Genomic DNA, 6,691 nt, shown 5'->3' with positions numbered 1-6,691 from the left:
GCCATTAAAGTGGTATCATCCGCATATCTAAGGTTGTTGATACGTTTTCCAGCAATCTTCACTCCAGCTGAAGACTCGTCCAGACCGGCCTTCCTCATGATGCACTCTGCATATAGGTTAAATAGGCAGGGCGACAGTATGCAGCCTTGCCTCACCCCTTTCTCAATCGGAAACCAATCAGTAAGACCATGCCCAGTTCTGACTGTGGCCTCTTGCCCTTCATAATGGTTCCTGAGGAGACAGATGAGGTGAATTGGAACTCCCATCTCTTGGAGAGCTTGCCACAATCTGCTGTGATCTACGCAGTCAAACGCTTTCGCATAATCAATAAAGCAGAAGTAAATGGGTTTCTGGAACTCTCTTGCTTTTTCCATGATCCAGCGAAGGTTGGCAATTTGGTCTCTAGTTCCTCTGCCCTTGCGAAACCCAGCTTGCACGTCCGGAAGCTCCCGATCCACATACTGCTGCAGCCTACCTTGCAGGATTTTTAACATCACCTTGCTAGCATGCGAAATAAGCGCGATCGTGCGGTAGTTGGAACAATCTTTGGCACTGCCTTTCTTTGGAATGGGGATGTAAACTGACCTCCTCCAATCCTGTGGCCACTGCAGGGTTGTCCAAATCTTTTGACATAATGTATGCAGTGTGTTAACGGCGTCGTGGTTGAGGTTTTGAAGCAACTCAGCTGGAATACCATCAATTCCGCTAGCTTTGTTCTTAGCAAGGCTGGCTAAGGCCCATTCAACTTCACTCTTCAGGATGCCCGGCTCGAGATCAGTAATCACAACCGTCCTATGTTGGGTTTGCACATCCGGGTCCTTCTTGTACAGTTCTTCTGTGTATTCCTGCCACCTCTCCTTATCTCTGAGGCTTCAGTGAGGTCCTTGCCTCGTTTGTCCTTTATCACGCCCAGCTTAGCACAGAAGCTTCCTTTGATATCTTTGATTGTCTTATACAGAGCTCTTGTGTTCCTTAATTTTGGCTGTTGTCCTCAACTGCTTGACACTGTATGTTCAGGAAGGCATTCTTATCTCTCCTTGCTATTTTCTGAAAATCCGCATTGAGAACCTTGTATCTTTCTCTTTCCCCCATACCTTTTGCCATCCTCCTTTCCTTAGCTATTTGCAAAGCCTCTTCAGATAACCAGTTTGCTTTTTTGCATTTCTTTTGCTTTGGAACTACCTTAGTAGCAACTTCTTGTATTATATCACGAACATCAGTCCACATCTCTTCGGGCTCTTTGTCTTCTAGATTTAATTCTTGAAATCGATTCCTCACTTCCACAGCATATTCTAATAGAATCTGATCCAGATCATACCTGAAAGGCCTTCTAGTTTTCTGCGTTTTCCTCAATCGAAGCTTAATTTTGGCAACAAGAAGCTGATGATCGGTGCCACAATCGGCCCCAGGCCTTGTTTTTACTGCTTGTATAGCGCTTCTCCATCTCTGCCGGCAAATAATATAATCGATCTGATTCCTGTACAGACCGTCCGGTGAAATCCATGTGTACAGGCGCCTCTTGTGCTGTTGAAACTGAGTATTCGCTATGGTCAGGTTGTTTTCTTGACAGAACTCTACTAGCCTCTGCCCAGCTTCATTTGGCTCACCAAGACCGAACTTGCCTGTAATTCCGGATATTTCTTCACTCCCGACCTTAGCATTCCAGTCTCCTATGAGAAAAACGACGTCTGATGATGGGGTGCGGTCTAAAAGGCATTGTAGGTCCGCATAAAATCTCTCAACGTCAGCTTCTTCAGCAGCAGTGGTCGGTGCATAGACTTGGATAACTGTTATGTTGAAAGGGTGACCTTGGATCCGAAGTGAAATCATTCGGTCGTTTTTGGGGTTGTACCCTAGCACTGCTTTGCCCATTCTTCTGTTTACTATGAGAGCGACCCCATTCCTTCTCTTGGATTCGTGCCCACAATAAAAGACATAATGGTCGCCGGAGTTAAATTCTCCCATTCCGGTCCACTTGAGCTCGCTGATACCCAAGATATCAATGTTCAATCTGTCCATTTCTCGCTTGACGATATCCAGTTTACCTTGCGTCATAGATCTTACATTCCATGTTGCTATGTGATATATCTCCTTGCAACATCGGACTTTCCGGTCGCTTCCCGACACATCCACAACTGAGCGTCCTTTTGGCTTTAGCCGAGCCGCTTCATTCGTCCTGGAGCTACTAGGAATCGCCCTTTGTTCATCCCCAGTAACATGTGGGACGCCTTCCAACCTGGGGGGCTCATCTTCCGGCGCCATATCGGTAATGGTATTGTGACTGGCCATAGGGTTTTCTTGGCAGGAAATACTGGAGTGGGTTGCCATTACCTTCTCCAGTGAATCACATTTTGTCAGAACTCTCTGCCGTGACCTGTCTATCTTGGGTGGCCCTACACAGCAGAGCTCACGACTTCATCGAGTTTCGCAAGCCCCTCCGCCACGACAAGGCAGTGATCCATGAAGGGGACTGACACGTTAGGATGACGTTTATAGACGGTCCGGTCTGTAGAGGTTTACATGCCTACCGGGGAAAGGCTCAGACTGTCTACCTCCTTTTTTTTTTCTTTTGTTCGAGAGACTCATTTGTTTGTGATAAAAGAAAAATTTTATGTAAATATGTCATTCGAGGGGGTATTTACTTTTACTGTTCTCCGCTTTAGCAAATATATATATATATATATATACTGCACTGAGATGCCGCAACATCCGTTCGTCTGCTATCAATCATCGTGCCGAACACCAATCACACGATTGTGCATTATTGCTTTAGTCATTACGTCCCATTCGTCTTGAGTAGAAAACATCCGGGGCCAAATTTTTACTGATATCCGGTTATCCTCCTGCGATCTCACTTTGTATGGCTTGTTGTGCATGCAGGACCTGGCGGTTAATACTTCACGCGCACTTAAACACTACAAGCTCAGTTTTCGGGTGCTTTTCTCGTCGACTCTGGGACTCATGCTGTACGTGGCCAAGAAAGGCTCTACGCTAAACCAGCATAACCAGATGTGCCATCGCGCCGTCCTCAACTACCGCGATACGCTGTGCTCGGCTGTCAACTCCAAGACATCCTTCTCAACCGACGACACTGAATGGGGACGCTACCTAGCCTGGAGGCAGCACGATATTGACCACTACATGTCGTGGGAAGATGTGGGCACTATTAACCTGAAGGTGCGGAATTTTCATCGGGATCGAAGGCCTATACTTTGGCCTCTATAGCGTTGTCATTCTGCTGTTGTCTTCGAATTACAAAACTCTACGTCGTATAGCCACACTCCCAAAGCCAATCGTATTCAAGACGAGGGAGGGCTTACTGCTTTCTCGATTTAGCAGGAACCGATCAGACATCTACGACGTCCCTAGAGTGAGCTGAAAACGTGCTTGTTTTTCAGCACTGTGGCTCATAATCAAAAGGTAGCGCCATTGGTCAATCAAAATTCTGTAAAATTCACTTCACTGTCTTACTACTGCAACAGACGTGCACGATCGGTAATATTGGTTTAGAGTAGAAATATTAAAATGCTGAAAGCAGACTGCAATAAATGACACCCCGCGTACAAAACTGGTATTAATTTTTTTTAAGGTATTGACAATTGTGGCATTAACAAAATCAATGCTGCTGTGGCAGCGCGAACTAGTCTGTAGGAAAAGTTGGTGTCACGCTGAAGCGTTTGGTGTCTCCTTGCCGGGTACCGAGTCTTGAACGTTGCTTGCATAATTTGTCTATGAAAATATCGGCGATTTTTACGCATCACCGTCACACTTCGAAGCACGCCAGAATCCCATAGACGGAGAACTCGCAAAACAGGTTCGTCCTGCGTACACTGCCGGCGTTGCAGTGAGTAATTATGTAATCAAGAGTTCGACGAAACAATGTCTGATCAGGTGATGGGATAAAGAAAAATATAGGGTCACTGACCAAGTTAAAGTTTAATAAAAACGTAATGACGTTTCGGAAGCCCTTACGTCTTCCTTGTTCACAATCTTCCTTGTTCACAATTGTTCACACTGTGAACAAGAAACGTTACTGCGTTTTCATTAAACTTTGACTTGGTCAGTGACCCTATATTTTTATTTAGTGCGTAATTAACAAACACTGGAGATGTTATTCATCAAGCGCCGTGGCCAAAAGGAAGCTCGGGAGCGCTGCTGCGGGCCTTCTTGCATTTAAGCGAGGTGGAGAAGCCGAGGCATTGCTATACCGTTGGCAGCAGCCTAAAGAGAACGTAGTTTTGTGTGCAGAAACTGCGGATTGGCAATAATAATAATAATAATAATAATAATAATAATAATAATAATAATAATAATAATAATAATAATAATAATAATAATAATAATAATAATAATAATAATAATAATAATAATAATAATAATAATAATAATAATAATAATAATAATAATCAATCTATATTTAATGTGCGCAGGAACAACCATGTGGTCTTTGTGCTGCAGCACAAGTAAAAAAAAAGAAACAAAAATGAAAAAGCACAAACATGTTTACACACACAGAGAGAACACAAAAAAAGAAATAAATAATACATGAAATGAAACAGATGAAAAGTATCACGGAAAGTAAGCAAACAATGAGTAGCATCACTTATATACACAATGAGAGAATTTTTTAGCACACCAGGAAATAAAGAAAAAAAAAAGAACGGTAGATAGAAGAGAAAAAAAAAACAACAGCAAATAACTGACATTGATTATAGTAATACAGAAATATACATAAAATAAACAACCCTTCCAGGCGCAACAAGTGCATGGTACTTAAAACACAGGCTAGAAATACAGAATAATACAATAAAGAAGTAAAATTGAACAAGGGGCAGTAAGATTCGAATATAAAGTTTAAAGTTGAAATATAAGTAAGAAACGGATAAAAAGTAGTTCACGATACAGACAGCATTGAACAGGAGAAAAAGCAAAAAGTGAAGTAAATACAATTTAAGCCTAGAAAGTGGGAGTTTTAAGTGATAAAGTACTATTTAGAATACAACGCTACGAACATCCAATGTAAATGAACAGAGCGAGTTTTGGAAGATGTCAAGGTGAGGACAAAAAGAGTTAAATAACCACTGCATCCTGTCCAGAGGGGAGTGGGAATGAAGAGGAGAAACCTGAAATAGTCTGAATTCCCTCATGCTCTTTCGCGGAACGCGCAGTAGGATGTACTCTAAGAGCTGAGGGCACATAATGTGGCCATGAAGGAGTTTGTACAGAAATATGATATCAAGTCTGATACGACGGCAGTGAAGGGAAGGAAGATTCAGTTGGGCGCTCCTGGTGGAGCGAGAGGGGGAAGTTGCGCAAGGAAAGCGATAATGAAATATCCGTAAAAATTTTTTTTGTACTCTGTCAACCTTGCCCAAGTTCGATTTGCAAGTGCCATTCCAAACAACCGACGCATACTCCAAGACCGGCAGGCATATGGACAGGTACAGTTTTAGGAACGGAAGTGGAGTATGGAACTCTCTCGAAAGTCTGCAAACGAATCCGAGTGTGCGCATAGCCCGCTGAGCAATGCGGTTAGTGTGAGAGGAGAAGCTGAGGGTGCGGTCAAAAAGTACACCAAGGTCATTAATTTCATCAACCCTATCCAACAGCACAGAATTCACAGAATAATGGTAGAGAAAGCTATGTGTTTTACGAGTAAAGGACACAACCCTAGTTTTGGAAGAATTGAGGGTAAGTCGATTCATCGCACACCAATCAGAAAAAGCAGATATGTCCGATTGCAACAACACGCAATCTTGAAAAGAATGTATTACCTTGAATATTTTTATATCAGCATAAAGAAGAAACGAGGAGTTCTTTATCGCCGAGGAAACATCATTAATAAAAACGGAGAAGAGAAGCGGGCCAAGTACTGAACCTTGAGGAACTCCACTCGTTGCAGGGTAAACGAAAGAAGTCTGTCCATTGACACTGACAAAGCAGAAGCGATCAAGGAGATAGTTGCGTAGGAGGGCTACGAGTGAGACTTCAACGCCAGAGAGTAGAAGTTTTTCAAGAAGTAGTGAGTGAGTAACAACGTCGAAAGCTTTGCTCATATCACAGTACACAGTGTCAACCTGACCCCTCTGAAGGACTGCTGCAGAGGCATACGTCATAAACGTGACTAGGTTGGTAGAAGTAGAGCGGCCCGACATGAAGCCATGTTGATTCGGTACTATGATATGTTTGAGATGGAAGGAAAGTACGCTGTGCAAAGCTAATTCGAAAAGCTTAGAGGTTGCACATAGAAGAGAAATCGGACGATAATTGGAAACATCAGATTTGTTTCCAGACTTGAAGACAGGAAACACGCGTGCCATTTTCCACACGCGAGGAAAGGCAGCATTTTTTAAACAGTTATTAAATATGGCAGTCAGTACTGGTACGAAGATATAACTGAAGGCTTTTATTATGGCAGCTGGAATGCCATCAGGTCCAGGAGACAAAGATGGTCTCAGACGCTTAAGACTCTCAGTTATCAACTCCTCGTCAAAGAGAATAGAATTAGATAGTGCACCAGATGGGAGGCAAACGGAATCACAATGTGGATGTTTGTAAACGGAGGAAAAATGTTGTGCAAAACTGTCGGCAACATCCCGAATTTCCGAACCCTGAGAGTCAACTAAGCTGATACTTAAATCTGATTTAATGGAACGCTTGCGAACGTAACGCCAGAACTGACTAGGACGAT

The sequence above is a fragment of the Amblyomma maculatum genome, chromosome 6 (assembly GCF_055883805.1).
Source record: "Amblyomma maculatum isolate TAMU_Amacu chromosome 6, ASM5588380v1, whole genome shotgun sequence".
Lineage (NCBI taxonomy): Eukaryota > Metazoa > Arthropoda > Arachnida > Ixodida > Ixodidae > Amblyomma > Amblyomma maculatum.
Note: the sequence above shows the minus strand (reverse complement) of the source record.